Source organism: Manis javanica, chromosome 6 (assembly GCF_040802235.1).
Source record: "Manis javanica isolate MJ-LG chromosome 6, MJ_LKY, whole genome shotgun sequence".
In the NCBI taxonomy this organism is placed as follows: Eukaryota; Metazoa; Chordata; class Mammalia; order Pholidota; family Manidae; genus Manis; species Manis javanica.
Window position 1 is genome coordinate 126,269,900 of NC_133161.1, and position 21,591 is coordinate 126,291,490.

Below are 21,591 nucleotides of genomic sequence, written 5' to 3' on the forward strand. Positions count from 1 at the left end.
ATGTTTCTCAAGCCCCATATTGATTCAATTGAGGCAAAGGACAGAAGAACATTTTGGAAGATCTCAGCAAGAAATACCTATAGGATAAAGAAAATAGGAACTGCTATGAATCATAGATTTTCTATTGAAAGGAACAGAAATGAATGCAAGCAATGGAATAAAAACCTAACATAAGACAAATCTGTACATATTCAGAACATTCTACCAAATTAGTTTTATGACTTCATCCATGTGTATGGATTTGAAAGATTTCATTCTAAAACAAAAATAAATAAAAAAAATGTATTGGTATTCATACATTTTCCCTCAGTAAATGGGGAAAGTATAAAAATATAATATATATATTATCTGTATCTTAGCTCATTACCTATAACTAAATTTTAATTTTTCATTAAAAGCTCTGCTCATTCTTATATAGTACCACAGGTGATGATAATATGTTGGTTATAATCTTTAACACTGTGATATGTAACTATTTCAAGAATATAAAAGCAATGGGTCATTTGACATCTAAGGGATAAGTGAATATTGCACCATATTTTCAAATTTCCTTGTAGGCTTCAGAATCACATTGTTTTGCTAATTTCATCATCTTATGCTAATGACCCTTCGCATAGTGTGATGAATTGATTTTTATATTTTAAATTAAAGGAATATTTTAATGTCAAAAGAAATTTCTATTTATTAAATATACATTCATACTCTATAAAAGTACTTGCCTGGTACCTTACGGTTGTATTTGTAAGTAAAACAATGTCTGGTGCATGACAAATAGTGAATTAATAAATGGAAGTATAAAGTAAGATGAATAATTTCAATAAAATATAGCACAAAAGTGATACTAGAGTACAGGGATTTTTTTTCCTACTTTAATGTAGATTCTAAGGAGGATTCTAACTAGCTTTCTAATGGGAATCAAACTTTTTCAACTTTGAAAAAATGAGAAAGATATTGAAACTGAGCTTCTCAGTAAATGAGCACATAGTATGTCTAGATATTCTCCCTGCTCTCAGCTTTTTTTCATTGTCTCTTGAATGTAGGCTGTTTGTTATTTTTCTCTGCTACTTCAGTTTTCTTTGGGGGAACATTTCATTATGAAAAGCTGCTTTTAAAAATATGTAGCTTCATCTATAAACAAAGCAATTCCAGGTTAAAAATGTCCCATTCATTCTTTCCATCCTTTATTTATTAGCCAACAAATATACTTGAGCTTAAAGAAAGTATCAGGCACCTTAATAGTTCCTGATGCTTCAGTGGTAAAAAAGAAAAATGCAGGTGTCACCATCACACAGCTTACAATTCATTGAGAGGCATCCCAAAGGGATCTTGAAATTCCAATAGTATGTTATGAATGGTAAGACAGTGAAAGCTCAGGTAGTATGAAGGCATGATTGGGGGACGCACAACAAAGACATAGGGGACCAGTAGGTGTCCCAGGCTAAAGGACATAATGATGGGATCCAAACTGTGAAAAAGAGTCGGCAGAGCAATAGGCATCAGTTGGAGTGAGAAGATTCCTGGGAGAAAGAACGCATAACAAAGTCCAGAAGAAGAAAGTAGCTATGCAAGAAATGAAATCAATTCAGCATAACTGTGGTTGCTATTCATCTGTTCATTCAACAATTATTGGTTGAACACTTACTGTGTGCTGGGCACCATTCTGCACACTAAGCTTATAAAGGGCAAATAGCAAGACATGAAGCTGGAGAGATAGGGACAGGAACATCAAGAAAGGTCTCATAGTTGTGTTAAGGCCAATGCTAAGCACCCTGGGGAAAACATTGCAAGGTTTTTTTTTTTTTTTTGAGAGGACATCTCTCATATTTATTGATCAAATGGTTGTTAACAACAATAAAATTCTGTATAGGGGGGTCAATGCTCAATGCACAATCATTAATCCATCTCAAGCCTAATTGTCGTCAGTCTCCAATCTTCTGAAGCATAACAAACAAGTTCTTACATGGTGAACAAATTCTTACATAGTGAATAAGTTCTTACGTGGTGAACAGTACAAGGGCAGTCATCACAGAAACTTTCAGTTTTGATCACGCATTATGAATTATAAACAATCAGGTCAGATATGAATATTCGTTTGATTTTTATACTTGATATATGTGTGGATCCCACATTTCTCCCTTTATTATTATTATTTTTATTTTTAATAAACTGCTGAAGTGGTAGGTAGATGCAAGATAAAGGTAGAAAATATAGTTTAGTGTTGTAAGAGAGCAATTGTAGATGATCAGGTGTGTGCTGTTGACTATGTGTTAATCCAAGCTAGACAAGGGCCTTAAAACATCCACGGATGCAGATTTCTCTCAAAACAGGGGGAGTGAGGTTCTAAGCCTCACCCTTGTTGATCCCAAATTTCTCACCTGATGGCCCCCCTGCGACTGTGCCTGTCTTAGGTTGTTCCTCCCTTGAGGAATCTTACCCATCTCTGGCTAACCAGTCATCTTCCGGGGCCATACAGGGAAATGTAAAGTTGGTAAGTGAGAGAGAAGCCATATTGTTTGAGAAGGTTAGCTTTTTACTTCTTTGCAGATTTATGCCCCGTGGCTTCTATACCCAGCACTTGTCTCGAGGTATCTTTACCGCCTGGAGGAATTATGATCCTCAGTAAATTCAATATGAGGCACGACTTCTAATTAAGGGTTGTAATTAGGAAGGAAGAAGAAAAGGTATAGAGGTAGCATATGGAAGAAAACATGGGAGGATTGATTATTTCTTTGCCATATCTTCTTGTAGAGTACCTTAAGCATGTATAGGTTTTAAACTACTAACTACCTTGCGCACACATATTAACATAATAGGAATACGGTGACATAAACTAAGCAAATCCATAATTACCAGCCATCTCCAGTGAAGCCAAGAAAACCAGTTAGGCACCCTAGGGATTTGTGAGAATTTGTCTATGATATGATGAATATTGTCCAACTGTACTTGAACAGTCTGAGAGAAATCAGACAAATTAAAGCAACCCATTTCTGGGATCTGTTCACATCCCATATGTTCTTTTAACCGTAGATAGTCTATAGTCATAAGATTTTGGAGTGCTACAACTTGCACCCCTCCCAACTCCTGCTTGAGTTCCAACAGTACAGATCCAGTCAAATTCGTTGTCTCACTATCTACACATGCCAGCCTAGACATCTCCCTCCTCATTCCAATGGCAAGTCCATTGGAAACGGAGGGGTGGGTGCAGCCACAACCGCAGCATCGTTCGGATCACTGTGGAGGCTTTTTGATGATCATCGCCTGGCACAAGTCCTCCAGAGAGTGCTGATGCCGGAAGCTCCTCCTCATATCGTATCTCAATTCATTTTCTGGGTAGCCAAGCTAGGCCTTGATTTCTGCATAAAAACAAACAGACCCTTTGCCCACACTTTGACATGCCCTCTATACCACTGTGTAGAACTCATTGAAGGTCAGCACACAGGAACTGCTTTTTTTTTTTTATTAAGAGAAAGGAATATTATCAGAAAAGACTACCTCCATAACCGTTCATCTGACACCCTTTAAGTGATCAAAATTAAGGATATTTAAAGCATGCGTTAATCTTTGATTTTCTAATAGTTTTATCCTATCAAGGAAGAATCCCCCTTTTCTTTCTTTCTTTTTTTTTATCTTTAATCTACACTTACATGAAGAATACTATGTTTCCTATGCTCTCCCCTATACCAAGTCCCCCCTAAAAACCACATTACAGTCACTGTCCATCAGCATTGCAAAATGTTGTAGAATCACTACTTGTTCTCTCTGTGTTTACAGCCCTCCCTCCCCTTTTTCCCTCCCCCCATGCATGCTAATCTTAATACCCCCTTTCTTCTTCCCCCCCCTTATCCCTCCCTGCCCACCCATCCTCCCCAGTTCCTTTCCCTTTGGTAACTGTTAGTCCATTTTTGGATTCTGTAATTCCGCTGCTGTTTTGTTCCTTCAGTTTTTCCTTTGTTCTTATACTCCTCAGATGAGTGAAATCATTTGGTATTTCTCTTTCTCCACTTGGCTTATTTCACTGAGCATAATACTCTCCAGCTCCATCCATGTTGCTGCAAATGGTAGGATTTTCCCTCTTCTTATGGCTGTGTAGTATTCCATTGTGTATATGTACCACATCTTCTTTATCCATTCATCTACTGATGGACATTTAGGTTGCTTCCAATTTTTGGCTATTGTAAATACTGCTGTGATAAACATAGGGGTGCATCTGTCTTTCTCAAACTTGATTGCTGTGTTCTTAGGGTAAATTCCTAGGAGTGGAATTCCTGGGTCAAATGGTAGGTGTGTTTTGAACATTTTGATGAACCTCCATATTGCTTTCCACAATGGTTGGACTAATTTACATTCCTACCAGCAGTGTAGGAGGGTTCCCTTTCTCCACAGCCTCGCCAACATTTGCTGTTTGTCTTTTGGATGGCAGCTATCCTTACTGGTGTGAGGTGATACCTCATTGTAGTTTTAATTTGCATTTCTCTGATAATTAGTGATGTGGAGCATCTTTTCATGTGTCTGTTGGCCATCTGTATTTCTTTTTTAGAGAACTGTCTGTTCAGTTCCTCTGCCCATTTTTCAATTGGGTTATTTGTATTTTGTTTGTTGAGGCATGTGAGCTCTTTATATATTCTGGACATCAAGCCTTTATCGGATCTGTGATTTTCAAATATATTCTCCCATACTGTAGGGTTCCTTTTTGTTCTATTGATGGTGTCTTTCACTGTACAGAAGCTTTTCAGCTTAATGTAGTCCCACTTGCTCATTTTAGCTGTTGTTTTCCTTGCCCGGGGAGATATGTTCAAGAAGAGGTCACTCATATTTATGTCTAAGAGGTTTTTGCCTATGGTTTTTTTCCAAGAGTTTCATGACTTGCATTCAGGTCTTTGATCCATTTTGAGTTTACTTTTGTATATGGGGTTAGACAATGATCCAGTTTCATTCTCCTACATGTAGCTGTCCAGTTTTGCCAGCACCATCTGTTGAAGAGACTGTCATTTCCCCATTGTATGTCCATCACTCCTTTATCAAATATTTATTGACCATATATGTTTGGGTTAATTTCTGGAGTCTCTAATCTGTTCCACTGGTCTGTGGCTCTGTTCTTTGCCAGTACCAAATTGTCTTGATTACTATGGCTTTGTAGTAGAGTCTGAACTTTGGGAGTGAGATCCCCCTTACTTTATTCTTCTTTTTCAGGATTGCTTTGTCTATTCAGGGTCTTTCGTGTTTCCATATGAATTTTTGAATTATTTGTTCCAATTCATTGAAGAATGTTGCTGGTAATTTGATAGGGATTGCATCAAATCTGTATATTGCTTTGGGCAGGATGGCCATTTTGACGATATTAATTCTTCCTAGCCATGAGCATGGGATGAGTTTCCATTTGTTGGTGTCCCCTTTAATTTCTCTTAAGAGTGACCCGTAGTTTTCAGGGTATAGGTCTTTCACTTCTTTGGTTAGGTTTATTCCTAGGTATTTTATTCTTTTTGATGCAATGGTGAATGGAATTGTTTTCCTGATTTCTCTTTCTATTGATTCATTGTTAGTGTATAGGAAAGCTACAGATTTCTGTGTGTTAATTTTGTATCCTGCAACTTTGCTGTATTCTGATATCAGTTCTAGTAGTTTTGGAATGGAGTCTTTAGGGGTTTTTATGTACAATATCATAGAATCTACAAAAAGTGACAGTTTAACTTCTTCTTTACCAATCTGGATTCCTTGTATTTCTTTGTTTTGTCTGATTGCTGTGGCTACGACCTCCAGTACTATATTAAATAACAGTGGGGAGAGTGGGCATCCCTGTCGGGTTCCCGATCTCAGAGGAAATGCTTTCAGCTTCTCGCTGTTCAGTATAATGTTGGCTGTGGGTTTATCATATATGGCCTTATTTATGTTGAGGTATTTGCCCTCTATTCCCATTTTGTGGAAAGTTTTTATTATGAATGGATGTTGAATTTTGTAGAATGTTTTTCCGCATCTATGGAGATGATCATGTGGCTTTTGTCTTTCTTTTTGTTGATGTGGTGGATGATGTTGATGGATTTTCGAATTTTGTACCATCCTTGCATCCCTGGGATGAATCCCACTCAATCATGGTGTACGATCCTTTTGCTGTATTTTTGAATTCGGTTTGCTAATATTTTATTCAGTATTTTTGCATCTACATTCATCAGGGATATTGGTCTGTAATTTTCTTTTTTGGTGGGGACTCTGCCTGTTTTTGGTATTAGAGTGATGTTGGCTTCATAGAATGAGTTTGGGAGTGTTCCCTCCTCTTCTATTTTTTGGAACACTTTAAGGAGAATGGGTATTATGTCTTCTCTGTGTGTCTGATGAAATTCTGAGGTAAATCCATCCAGCCCCAGTGTTTTGTTCTTGGGTAGCTTTTTGATTACCGTTTCAATTTTTTTGCTCATAATTGGTTTGTTTAACTTTTGTGTTTCTTCCTTGGTCAGTCTTGGGAGGTTGTATTTTTCTAGGAATTGTCCATTTCTTCTAGGCTTTCCAGCTTGTCGGCATATAGGTTTTCATAGTAGTCTTTAATCATTCTTTGTATTTCTGTGGGGTCTGTCGTGATTATTCAGTTCTCATTTCTGATGCTGTTGATTTGTGTTGATTCTCTTTTTCTCTTAATAAGTTTGGCCGGAGGCTTATCTATTTTTTTTTATTTTCTCAAAGAACAGCTCTTGGTTTCATTGATTTTTGCTATTGTTTTATTCTTCTCAATTTTTTTCTTTCTTCTCTGATCTTTATTATGTCCCTCCTTCTGCTGACTTTAGGCCTCATTTGTTCTTCTTTTTCCAGTTTCAATAATTGTGATGTTAGACTATTCATTTGGGATTTTTCTTCCTTCCTCAAGTGTGCCTGGATAGCTATATACTTTCTGCTTAGGACTGCTTTTGCTGCATCCCAGAGATGTTGGGGCTTTGTGTTGTTGCTTTTTGTTACTGTATATTCATTGATCTCTATTTTGATTTGTTCATTGATCCATTGATTATTTAGAAGCATGTTGTTAAGCCTCCATGTGTTTGTGAGCCTTTTTGTTTTCTTTGTAGAATTTATTTCTAGTTTTATACCTTTGTGGTCTGAAAAATTGGTTGGTAGAATTTCAATCTTTTGGAATTTACTGATGCTCTTTTTGTGAGCTAGTACGTGTTTTATTCTGGAGAATGTTCCATGTGCACTTGAGAAGAATGTATATCCTGTTGCTTTTGGATGTAGAGTTCTATAGATGTCTATTAGGTCCATCTGTTCTAGTGTGTTGTTCAGTGCCTGTGTGTCCTTACTTATTTCCTGCTGGGTGGATCTATCCTTTGGGGTGAGTGGTTTGTTGAAGTCTCCGAAAATGAATGCATTGCAGTCTATTTCCCTCTTTAGTTCTGTTAGTATTTGTTTCGCAAATGCTGGTGCTCCTGTGTTGGGTGCATATATATTTAGAATGGTTATATCCTCTTGTTGGACTGAGCCCTTTATCATTATGTAGTGTACTTCTTTATCTCTTGTTAGTTTCTTTGTTTTGAAGTCTATTTTTTCTGATATTAGTACTGCAACCCCTGCTTTCTTTTCACTGTTGTTTGCTTAAAATATGTTTTTCCATCTCTTGACTTTTAGTCTGTGCCTGTCTTTGGGCTTGAAGTGAGTTTCTTGTAAGCAGCATATAGATGGGTCTTGCTTTTTCATTCATTCTATTACTCTGTGTCTTTTGATTGGTGCATTAAGTCCATTTATATTTAGGGTGACTATTGAGAGATATGTACTTATTGCCATTGCAGGCTTTAGATTCATGGTTACCAAAGGTTCAATGTTAGCTTCTTTAGTATCTTACTGCCTAACTTAGCTCACTTATTGAGCTGTTATATACACTGTCTGGAGATCATTTTCTGTTCTCCCTTCTTATTCCTCCTGCTCCATTCTTCATATGTTGTGTGTTTTGTTCTGTGCTCTTTTTAGGAGTGCTCTCATCTAGAGCAGTCCCTGTAAGATGCCCTGTAGAGGTGGTTCGTGGGAAGCAAATTCCCTCAGCTTTTGCTTGTCTGGGAATTGTTTAATCCCGCCATCATATTTAAATGATAGTTGTGCTGGATACAGTATCCTTGGTTCAAGGTCCTTCTGTTTCATTGCATTAAATATATCATGCCATTCTCTCTGGCCTGTAAGGTTTCTGTCGAGAAGTCTGATGTTAGCCTGATGGGTTTTCCTTTATAGGTGACCTTTTTCTCTCTAGCTGCCTTTAAAACTCTTTCCTTGTCCTTGATCCTTGCCATTTTAATTATTATGTGTCTTGGTGTTGTCCTCCTCGGATCCTTTCTGTTGGGGGTTCTGTGTATTTCAATGGTCTGTTCGATTATTTCCTCCCACAGTTTGGGGAAGTTTTCAGTAATTATTTCTTCAAAGAGACTTTGTATCCCTTTTCCTCTTTCTTCTTCTTCTGTTACCCCTATAATACGAATATTATTCCTTTTGGATTGGTCACATAATTCTCTTAGTGTTGTTTCATTCCTGGAGATCATTTTATCTCTCACTATGTCAGCTTCTATACGTTCCTGTTCTCTGGTTTCTATTCCTTCAATGGCCTCTTGCATCTTATCCATTCTGCTTATAAATCCTTCCAGGGTTTGTTTCACTTCTGTGATCTCCTTCCTGACATCGGTGATTTCCCTCCAGACTTCATCCCATTGCTCTTGCATTTTTCTCTGCATCTCATCCCATTGCTCTTGCATTTTCCTCTGCATCTCTGTCAGCATGTTCATGATTTTTATTTTGAGTTCTTTTTCAGGAAGACTGGTTAGGTCTGTCTCCTTATCAGGTGTTGTCTCTGTGATCTTTGTCTGCCTGTAGTTTTGCCTTTTCATGGTGATAGTGATAGTTTGCAGAGCTGGTACGAGTGACTGCTGGAAGAGCTTTCCTTCTTGTTGGTTTGTGGCCTTCCTCTCCTGGGAGAACAGCGACCTCTAGTGGCTTGTGCTGAGCAGTTGTGTGCAGACAGGGCTTCAGCTAACTGCTCGGTTGGTTTGGAGTTTATCTCCGCTGTTGCTGTGGGTGTGGCCTGGCTGGGGCTGCTTCTCCAAAATGGTGGAGCCCCATCCTTGAGGCGTTGGGTTCTTGCAGGTGTGGATGTGGTCTGGATCTTATCCTGTGTCCTCTGGTCTCTATTTTAGGAAGGGTTGTCTTTGTTATATTTTCATAGATATATGTGGTTTTGGGAGGAGATTTCTGCTGCTCTACTCACGCCACCATCCTGGCTCCGTCCCCTGCAAAGTCTTTAAAGCAAGTGAGTAGTGCATATGGTTTGAGTTTAGAACAATAATTTATGGGTTATTAAAGTGGAAATGGGCTGAAGGGGCCAAGACTGGGAGATGGAGAGCAGTTAGGAGGTTACTGCAATGCTATGGGTGTGAAAGGAGGGAGGCCTGGACTCTGGCAGTGCCCATGAGGAGGCAGTGTTTGGTGGACCCTGCTGCTCCCAGCCCCAGGCCCCATCACAGGCCAGCGCACCTGCACTCTAGCCGCTGTGCTGGGCTGCTGAGAGCCGGAGCCCCATTCTTCCCTGTCCACCTGCACTAGAGAAAGCTGGAGCTGCCTCACCTGGGAGGGAAGGCCCATTATCACAGAACCCACTGCTGACTAATGAATGAATGGAATGGGGGTTAAAGCGGGCTGTTCCCTTTGCCTCAAGGTGGAACCAGGTCTAGATTCCAGTGAGTAGCCCAGAGCTTCCCTAGCTCCAGGCTGAAGCCAGACTCCAGGCTCCAGTCAGGACTGTATCCTTTCTTCTACCATCCATTGACCAACTTATATTATGACTGAGAATTTTTGTGCCCCTTTATCCCCATCACAGTCCCTCCCTCAACGTACCCTAACCTGTCCCCCTTGGTAACCAATAGTCTTCTCAGTGTCTCTGAGTCTACTGCTGTTTTGTTCATTCTGTTTTGCTTTGTCTTTATATTCCACAAATAAGTAAATTCATATGGTATTTGTTTTTACTTAATTATGCAGCTGGGAAGTCCAGAAAGGTCTAACAGCTTGTCTGGTTGGTGGCTAAAACATGAACCAAAAGGTGGCCGACAGTAAGCAAATTGGAAGTGCCAGACCTCCCTTGGTATAATGTAGAGGAAGAGGTTCAAAGGCCTAGGGAGAGTGGAAAGTTAGAATGGATTTGCCATTTAAGATCTGCTTAACCACACAGGGAGGTCCAGAAGTCATCCCTTTCATCATAACGGTAAGAAATGAATGTGTAGGGGGAGCCCCAGCATACTTGAGAAGCTCTGTGATCACTGTTTTCTGTAGGCCAGACCTCTCTGGTGGGATGTATGGTCACTGGATTGGGAAATCTAAAAGAGATGCCAGTCATTTGATCCCAAGTAGCAGTGGCCATGTGGTGCCAATCAACCCTCCAAAGCAAGGTGGGGCATGGCTTCCATAAGGGGCAGCAGAGTGAAAGCAGCTATCAGAATAATCAACAGCAGTGGACTAACAGTGTTGCTAGTTTATCATGGTGCTCTTAGAAGAGAAATAGGCAGAAAAATTAAGTACACTTTAAGGAGATGTATCTAGATGCTAAGTTGAAGCAATGGACTTATGATGGCTAATTTTATGTGTTCATTTCAGTGGGCCACAGTGTACACAAATATTTGCTTGCATATGTTTGGGGTTGTGACTGTGAGGTTTGCTTAGATGGTGTCAGCATCTGAACTGGTACTGGAAACGTACTCAAGTCTTACTGGTGATTAAGGGCAATGGAAAACCACAACAAGCCAAAACAGGCAGAGCCACTAATGGCCCAGACCTTTCAGCAGTAAAGATCTGTGCCACCCCACCAGGTGAAGAGCCATGACCAGCTTTGGAGTTTGCTGAGGGCTCACTGAACACAAACTAGTAACAGAAAAAACATCTGTAACCATGTGACCACTTACAAAACCAAGTCGATAATTGTTGTTTGTCCTCCTTCTATTGTATATTTATATATCTGAATATATACATAAAGCCAATATCTTTATTTTCTTCCCTCTCTTATTACCTTATTATTTAATGTAAGAATCTTGACTTTCCACCACAGTATTTTATTATTTTCAATTTACTAACACAGTATTTAAGTTACAGGATATTAAGAAGAAGAGCAAACAACCCAAAGACAACACCTTCCCTTCTGGGCTGGGTTCATGAATTTTCAGTTGTACACAGGGCAGCTGTATGATGTTAGCTCAAATTATGACCTCAGTAATGGCTTTATTTGGAGATTAAGTACACTGTAAGGAGATGTATCTAGATGCTAAGTTGAAGCCATGGACTTATGATGGCTAATTTTATGTGTTCATTTAACTGGGCCACAGTGTGCACAAATATTTGCTTGCATATGTTTGGGGTTGTGACTGTGAGGTTTGCCTACATGGTATCAGCATCTGAACTGGTGCACTGCAAGGTAGATTGCCCTCACTAATGTAGGTGTCCTCATCTAATCAACTGAAAGCCTGAAAATTACAAAAGGCTGACTCCTCTGAGTAAGAGCGAATTCTCCTGCCTGGGAGCCTGAGGGCTGAAACACCAGTTCTTTCTGTCTCACAGTCTGCACACGGGCACGTGAACTCTTCTGGATTCTCCAGCAGCTTCCTGCCTATGGACCTGAATCGGGACAGTGGATGCTATGGTTTACAGCAGTTCTTGGTCTTTCAAGTCAAAATGAGACATTGGCTGTAAAGATTTTGCACTTGTCAAGTGACATAAACACAAGAGTCTACCATTTATAATAAATCTTTTCAATACATGTATAAATATACATGTACAAACATATGTGTGTTCTTAAATATATCATGTTTTTGTGGATTAGAAGACATATTGTTTAGATGTCAATAATACCAAAATAGAGATTCAATACCTAATACAGATTCAATATATTCCTTACCAAAACTCCATGGTGGTTTTTGAAGATACAGAAGAATCTAAAAATTTCACATGGAATCCCAAGGGACCCTATAGACAAAAACGTCTTGAGAATAGCGAAGTAGAGGGGCCATACTTTCTGATTTCAAAACTTACTGTGAAGCTATCATTTTCAAAACAGTGTGATACTGGCATAAAGACAGCTGTCTAGGTGACTGGAATATTTCAGAAAGCCAAGAAATATACTATTATTTTTGGACAAATGACTTTCTACAGGGGTACCAAGAATATCCAATCAGGAAAGGACAGTTTTTTTCAATAAATGGTGATGGGAAAACTTGATATTCCCATGTAAAAGAATAAAGGTTGACCTTAAGTTACATTACATACAAAATAACTCAAAATGAATCAAACACCTTAATATAACAACTAAAATTATAAAATAGGAGAAAATGGAAACCTTCAGGACATCAGATAATTTCTTGAATATGGCATCAAAGACACAGGCTACAGAAGAAAAAAATAGATAAATTGGACTACGTTGAAATTAAAACCTATGCATCAAAAACCACAATTAAGAGAGGGAAAAATGATTCATATTGTAGAAGAAACACTTGTAAATGTTTATCTGGTAAGGAGCCATTATCCAGAACATACGAGGAATTCCTACAAGTCAGTGACAACATGAATAAAAAGTAGGCAGAGAATATATATAAATGGAAATGAAAATTTGAAAAGATGCCCAACGAAAGTACACACACTTGTGCTCTGTCCATGAAAATGTAAAATGGGGAAGCCTGTTTGGAAGACAGTATGCCATTCCCCAAAAAGTTAGAAATAAAATGACCATTAGATCCAGCAAGAAAGATTTCTGTATATATCAAAAGAACTGAAACAGGGAAAGAAGACATACTTGTACATTCACGTTTCTGGCACATTATTAACAACTGCCAAAATGCGAAGCAACCCTAGTGTCCATCAGCACATAAGTGGATAAAGAGAATGTGGCCTGATAGGGAGCATCACTCAGTGCGGAAAAGGAAGGAGTTTCTCACCTGCTACAAGACAGATTCAATTTGAGAATGTGTTAAATGAAACATGCCGTTCATTTTTAATAAAGTTCATGGTAGATAACAGGGTTATATTTACAGGAAGTTGTAAAACTAATAGTTTCCATAAACTCCACACTCACTTTCCCTTATCATCATCATATATTAGCATGTTGTCAAAATATATTAGCATTTGTCAAAATAAATCAGTCAATGTTAGTAAGTTATTTTTTAATAAATTACTTTTAACTAAAATCCATATTTAACCAGATTGCTAACAAATTAGTCTCGACTAATTTTCTTTTCTCCTGGTCCAGGATACCACATTAGAGAAGTTGTCATGTTATGGTAGATAACAGGTGTCCAGTCCCGGTGCCGCGCTGTTCCCTATGGGGGAGGGGGCTGGCCCGGACTCCAGTGCTGCTATTTCTTTATGCACTAGATCTATGTATGACTCCTGGGGAAACATATCTTCTTTTAACCTTCAAAAGAAGCGAAAGGGGAAAAAAAAAGTAATGCACAGCATTTCTAGTGGTAAAAAACACTTTTTTTTAGGAGGAGGTTTTGGCCTGAACCTCCTAGCACGGGGGCGGGTGAAGAAAGTTTTTTTATTTCAATTGAAATTATGTTTCGTTTTGTTCATGGAATCTTTTTCAAAGCACGGTGGCTCTTTGGACTAGGCGGGAGAAGGGCGGGGAGGCCGGCGCGCAGGCCCCTGCAGCCCCCAGTCCGCCCCTGGCCTCCAGCGGGCACCCCGTGCTCCCATGCCTGCTCCTGCTGAGCGCTCTGCGCAGGAGACGCCCCAACTCGGTGAAAGTTTCGTTGAGTTGTTCGATTTCGTTGTGTTCTTTTTTTCATTTGCTACGAAAGTGAGGAAACAGTTGAAAAAAAAATACAAAGACAAAATAAATCCGTTTACATCCAAAAAATGTAGACAGTGACAGTTTCTAATTTTCCTTATTAGTGATGACCTTCGCATTTTGAGGAAAAATAGACATTTTGTACAAAGGCTCTCAGTTGAGTTTGTCTGATATTTCACTCAAGATTATGGGTTGTGGATTATTGGGAGAAAGATTACAGCGGTAAAAGGCTCGTTTCATCACATCGTATCGAGGGAATCTAATCTCAATGTGACTTATCACTGTTGCTGTTAAACTTGATCACCTGGCTGAAGCAATATTTGTCACATGTCCCCTTTCTGAAGTCCCGCCCTCCCCACTCCACATGTGCCTTTTGGAAGGAATTCACTATGTACACAACCCACACTTAACAGAGTTGGAGACTTTGAGGGCAGAATTTCTACATAATCATTTCGAATTATTTTGCCTATCCTTCTCTATCTAGTTATTTATTGAAATATTTATATCATTTTAGCTCATAAATACTTATCTTATACTTTGGGTTATGTTTAAATTTTGTGTTATTTTGATGCTCAGTTTTTTTTCCAGCTTTGGGCACTAGGGCCCCTTTTACAGGCTTTTGTGTCCCTTTGACATGTCCTCATCATGGTGTGAGTACGTGTTTGTGTATGAGTGTGTGCGTGTTAGCACTTCCTTACTGTCTAGCATTACAATACGCTCTAGTTCCTCTGGTACATTCCCTGTCCCAAACCTAGAATCAGCCATTTCTTCAAGAAACCCTATCTCATTTTATTGGAGAAAGCATGGGAAATCAAGTCCTGGGCACTAGGTAATCATTAGTTTTTTTTAAGTTAAAAGATGTCATTTATGGCCCATATGAACATTTGTGTAATTTAAAGAATAGGCCATCTTTCTTCCATGATGTCATAATACATATTGGAAATTAAATTCTTTATCACATCAGGTTCATGTTTCTTAATTAGGAAGGGAAGAGATGCTAGGGAATGACTTCCGCAGACTCTGTTATTTTGCATCATTCATATTTAAATATTCCTCCAGGGAAAGCAAAAGTAAAGCATTTCCCAGTCAAAATGCTGTTGGAGAGTGGATTTCAGAAAGTCTAAGGTGAATAGAAACAGCTTAGCCTGAAATCTGGCGTGTAGGGGAGAACCCTGTCTCTTAGTGAGATCAAAGATACCCTGGTTCCAGATTATCAGGTGGAGTTTTAGAAGCACCTCTTTATGTAATTTGAGCAGAGGGTGTCTACGGTACCTTGGGAAGAAATGAGGGCAACTGAACATCCTCATCTCTGCCTAAACTCTTACCAAATCTGGTAAGATTTGAATTGGAGATTAAGCTAGTTGTATTTCTTACTTGGAAGATGAGTCTGATCAATGCCACTGTAAGTATCTCATACACACAACGCATCGGTGGAAGGATGGAATGTTTAGGACATTTCTAGGAGCGCCTTACATTCTACAGTGAGATGATGGAAATAAAAGGTGTGCGCAGCAGCTCCTGATGGAAATGGTAACTACTAGGTAAGGGCTATTGGAGTCGAGCATTCAGAAAAAATACAAGTTTGGGTGTTCCTGTAAATGCTCCCTGGAGATGATTTTGATGTGGATACAGCAGAATGCAGGCTACCCTTTTTCTCAATGGCAACTGAATGTGGAATAGTGTGGAAGAAGATCTAATTGTACCTATGGGATGTTTTCTTAATTCTTTTCTTCATTCAACAAATATTTCTTAACCATCTACTTTCACCTAGTTGATGAAATTCATTATTTATTGGCAAAAAGTCTCATCTTTATCTTGCTTCTTTCTAAAATATGACATTTTGTTTATGTCTAAAATATGTGTATATTTATATGTGTATCTCTATGTATCTATATACATAAAGAGATACATATAATGCACATAATATATACATATACTTTATATAGGTATATAAATCATGTGAATCGTACATATGTACATATCCCTCTATATATCTATATATCTAGACATACACATGCAGGTTTAGATTATTTTTTATTTAATATTCTTAATTGCTATGACTAACCAATAAATTTTCATTTGTCTGTTGGACAGCTCTAACAAGAACACATTTGGGAACATCCAAAAGCCAGCAAACGTGTGGTTAAAGGTAGTGTGGTGGTGTATGATGTGATTGAAAAGCACTGAGTTCCAGAACTACCTCTAGAGTTGACTTACTGTTTTGAACATTTGGGTCTTATTACTGCCTTAAAAATATTTCTGCTCTTCCTGCTTATACCACAAGGAAGTTTGATGGCAGTGCGAATAATAAACCGTCTCTTAGGATAAGATGTTAAATGCTGTGCTTTCCAGTGCAGCACTGATCACCATGATAGTCATGTATTATGAAACGTGACATATGCACACATTTCGACAATTAATTATTGCTCACATCTCTAATGCAAAGAACGCAGCTTCTTCACACAGTGCAAGTATAAGCTTTTTGGTACTTTTCTAAATACATTTCATTTATATAATTGTGTGTGTATTATCCTGCTTTTAATTAAAGCTTACCATCCTAAGCAGACATTCTGTTCTCTTATTTTTCATTTTAGAATACATTTTCAGGACCATTTCATATATGTCTGCTATGTTTTCATCAGTAACTTTATCAGTGGGTGGCATGAATGGCAGTACAATGCCTGAGTCATTCAGCACCCTTCAGTTGGGTTTTAAGTTCTTTTCCATCTTTGCTGTCATGGAAAGAGTTGTAATAATTTTCTCTGTCCTTGTAGCGAGTTTATCTGTAGAAAATGGAATCACTGGATCAACATCCATGCAGTTATGATATTATATGTGTTGAAAATCACTCCCTAAGAAATTGCACCCACTTAAACTGTTACCAGTAATGTGTGGAATTGACTATTGCCACAATCTGTCAGCACTATATGCCGACAATCTTTTATTGTAAAGATTACTCTATTCAACATAGGTGAAAATGATAATCTAATTGGAAATTTAATTTGAAGCTATTTAGCTAGGAATGAAATGGAACATCTTTCTATATGTTCAATTATATTTTATAAGGAGCAGGTAATTTATAATTGGTTCTTTTGCTGATTATTCATTTTTTTTGTGTATTTAAGATTGAAGAGTGAAATCCATTGAGAATTCAAAATTATGCTTTTATCTGGCATGCAAGTTGTAAATGTATTTTACCAATTAGGCACTTAATAATTTGTTATGGACTATTCTACTATTTGGGGAATAGAAAGGTACATATACAATATGTCCACCAGTTGACACAGAGTTAGACATTAACAAATATTAATTCCCTTTTTATTTCTATCACTTCTTACTTGAAATCAGACTATAGAATGTTCAAGATACATATCACAAATATTCTACTCGAAGTTTCAGAGGTGATTTAGAGCTTCCAGAGCTCGTTTCTCAGTTCCTGGTCCTTAACAGTAAACCAGAAATTTTAAAGAATATTTTGATTTACAGCAAATTTTCTCCTTTTCTTTCCTTCCTTTTGGTCTCATTGACTAATTAATAATACATGTTGAAAGACTCAGAAAAACAATGAATAGGGGAAAGATTTAACTTTAGACAACATAGAGTAAAAAAGTGCAAAGTTTAATTCAGCTGAATTTAAGCCTGAACAACTAGAAAGGTATGAGAGATAAAAACGAAAGAAACATGCATACTCAAAACAGCACATTTCAGTTTCATAATGAACTGGGCCAACTGCCTGGGTGTTCGTTGCAAAAATTTCATTTTTATTGTCTCTTTCTCTACACCTACCCCCATCACGTGTGTGTGTGTGAATGTGTTTAGGTTTATTAAGAAAGACTCTGAATTTAGATAATCATTCTTTCATATTTACATATTTTTAAGAGTATTTTATAACTGGACTTGGTTCAAGGAATGTAAAGAGCACACTGAGTAAATCATGCAAAACTTCCCTCTGCTTCTACAGCATATGCCGCTCTAAATATCGGTAAGTCCGTGATGAAAACTGAAGACAGCATTCAGCTGAAGAAGTTATTCACTTATGCCAAATTATCTCAGTTAGTGATTATTATATGTGAACCATCATTAATTTTTCATTATTTGTCCATTTCTACTTCAATATTTTCATAAAGAATCAGGTAAAAGGATCAAGTAAGTATTATGGATGACATTTTATTCAGATAAAAACAGTACACAGCCTGTAAGTGATTACGCTTTTATAAGCAACCAAGCACATGTATTTGACTTCCAAATGTTTTATTGATTTTATAATTTTTAAAATTTCTCCTTTGCAGATTATTTCTAAGCTGTGCTTTCACTACGTGGGCTAAACAATACAGCAAAATAACAGCGTAACTGAATTCATACTTTTGGGACTGACACAGGATTCTATGAGGCAGAAAATGGTCTTTTAATCTTCTTTATTTTCTATGTGGGAACTGCAGTGGGGAATTTACTTATTATCATGACCATCAAGTCCAGCCGAACACTTGGGAACCCCATGTACTTCTTCCTCTTTTATTTGTCCCTAGTTGATACCTGCTTTTCAACTTCCACAGCCCCTAGACTCATTGTGGATGCTCTCTCTGCAAAGAAAATCATACCTTATAATGGCTGCATGACTCAAATTTTTGCACTACATTTATTTGGTTCCATGGAAATCTTTGTCCTCATCCTCATGGCTGTTGACCGCTATGTGGCCATCTGCAAGCCCTTGCGGTACACAACCATCATGAGTCAGCAGGTCTGCATCATTCTGATTGTTCTTGCATGGACTGGGTCTTTTATACATTCTATGGCTCAGATTATCCTGGCCTTTCTGAGGACCCAATTTGATTGATCATTATTGCTGTGATATGCAGCCCTTGTTGAAGCTTGCATGCATGGACATTTATGTGATCAACCTGCTGGTGGTGTCTAATAGTGGGGCCCTTTGCTCATTCAGTTTTGTGATTCTGATGATCTCATACATTGTCATCTTACATTCTCTGCGCAACCACAGTGCAGAAGGGAGGAAAAAAGCTCTCTCCACTTGCACTTCCCACATCACTGTAGTCGTCTTATTCTTTGGTCCGTGTATATTCATTTATACACATCCCCCAACCACTATCCCCATGGACAAGATGGTGTCCATGTATTTTATACTATTGGGACACCTTTCCTCAACCCCTCATCTACACACTGAGGAATGCAGAAGTGAAAAATGCCATGAGAAGGCTGTGGCATATCAAAATTAGCTCTGAAAGCAAAAGATGAATTGAGGGCCTTGGATGAATACTTTTTGTGTCGCGGTTTAACTGGGTCTCTACAGATATCAGTGTCATAGTGTGTAGCCTGACTCCTCCATGCACTCAAATATAATGCATGTGATTTCCTTGCCTTTCTCTGTTCTGTCCACAAACTAGTGGCTTTCCAAACATCCTCATCCTGACTCTTTCTTTTTCTGAGCATTCAATTCTGGCATTGCTGATTGTGAAATAATCTCACAACACAGTAGTCAGTCTAGTTTGATAAGAAGAAAGACATATATATGTATAATCACATCTGTTCAAACATGTGAGGATCCTTAAACAGCATGTAGCTTGTTCTCTATGATTGGTAAGTCCTCCAGAGCATATTTCAAATTAGGTATCCTGCTTTCTCTTGAACACTTCAAAGCAAAGGAACTAATTTTGTGTATCAGGAAGTTAGCTTTATTACATCGTTAGTTTAGCTTTGAAAAGTTCCATATGTAAATCAAAAAATTTTTTATATGTATATATTTAATGTAATTATATTCTAATAAAATATTACTTATTGTTTTATTTGGCTATTAGATAACTGAGACATTATATATGGGATTTTTAAGATGTAGTGTTACAAAGGCCTTGAAATATTCAGTTACTTGTGTGATTGGTGAATAGGGGCTATGATAATAGACTTCTATAACCCCAAGAAACAACAAAGTAAAAAAAAGTGTGTTTTCAAAATGAAATAAAAATTAAAAATACACCAGAGATACAATTTATGTTTTTGGGATTGAAGCACGCAAAGGTACTTGGAAAGAACCTGGTTTGATGAAAAAAAAAGATGGTGTTACTTTATGTGAAGTTGGAGTATGTCAGTGAAATGAAGGAATGTCAGGTAGTATTCACTACACTTGCCTTTAGTTAGTGGTGTTAGAGAGAATCCACTATTTAAGCCCATGATTGCCACTTTCTTACTCTATCTGTGCTTTCCTAATAAAGGCTTTCTTAGAATTGTTAGAATTACTGATAGAATTTTGACATGTTAGAACTGCCAATAGAACTTTGGTGCCCAGGGCCAGCAGAGCAGATTTACAGCTGTACCTTGGATGTGCATGCTGGGAGTTACATCATGTACGTTTAATATTCATCTATTTCAGTGTATTAAAACGTACCACCTCCTTAGTAATTGTTGTAAGATTCCATTTTATTTTTAATGCTGTTGTTCTTTATTTAATTGCAAAACCTTGTCACTACCAATGTTGTCCTCCTAATAAAGAATCTTTTAAAATAAATTCAGTAGAATAACACATATACTGTGTTTTAACTTATTTTCATTTTCTGGGACATTATGAATCTTAGTGTCTGTCCTGGTGTCCCAGCATGTCATTCATGAGGAGGAATATATAATTACCACAGAATGAAAATGTCATGATCCATCACAAATTTATCTAATCTACATCTCTATAATACCAGTACATGTACACACACACTATAGGTGTTCATGGTAATTTGATTTTCAGATGAATGAAGGTAAGACATCTAAGAGAAATTAAAGTAAGCCTATATGTAAGTTAAAAAATAATGTTAAGATAATGGAATTAGAAGAAAACTCAGGTTTTATGTGGGTCAAAAGTACTTGGAGTCAAACTATAACTGTGATAATGAAATAAAAGTTTTAAAATTTCTGGGATGCTATATCCATGCAATGGAAGTGAAGACCAAGTCTCAAAAGTGACTCCTCTAAGATGAAGGAACAAGCAGTGTCTGATATGTGTTCAATGCTTTTTTTGGTTTTAACATATTTGTGTCTCATAAAAATAGTACAAAGTTATATATTTCTATTCAAAATTTCTAGATGAAAAATCTGGATTTCAGAAAAGTACACCAATATATTGAGTTTGTTCTGCTAAGAAATACCAGAAGTAAGGTTTCAAACCACTTTTCTGTGTCTCCCAAGTCAGTAACAAATACCTGTATCCTACAATATGCCTTATTTAAAAGATCTTTTTAAATGGCTGAAAACACACGAGACATTAAGAAGTTGATTCAGTCATCATAATATAATGACAAAGAGTATGACCCCTGGGGTCATTGCATCCAAACAGAGACTCCACCACATTTTTATTGTATTTATTTTTTTGAGAGGGCATCTCTCATATTTATTGATCAAATGGTTGTTAACAACAATAAAATTCTGTATAGGGGATCAATGCACAATCATTAATCAACCCCAAGCTAATTCTCAACAGTCTCCAATCTTCTGAAGCATAATGAATAAGTTCTTTCATGGTGAACAGTGCAAGGGCAGTCATCGTAGAAACTTTCGCTTTTGTTCACACATTATGAACTATAAACAATCAGGTCAAATATGAATATTCGTTTGATTTTTATACTTGATTTATGTGGGAATCCCACATTTCTCCATTATTGTTATTATTATTATTATTATTATTATTATTATTATTATTACTATTATGTTTAAAAAAATGCTGAAGTGGTAGGTAGATGCAAGATAAAGGTAGAAAACATACTTTAGTGCTGTAAGAGGGCAAATGTAGATGATCAGGTGTGTGCCTATAGACTAAGTAT

The 21,591-nt window shown here is 37.5% G+C and overlaps 1 pseudogene; it reads left to right on the forward strand.

Moving 5' to 3' along the window:
- The first annotated feature begins 9,984 nt into the window (after positions 1–9,984).
- LOC140850264 (olfactory receptor 4C11-like) lies at positions 9,985–19,030 on the forward strand (annotated as a pseudogene).
- Positions 19,031–21,591: the final 2,561 nt, after the last annotated feature.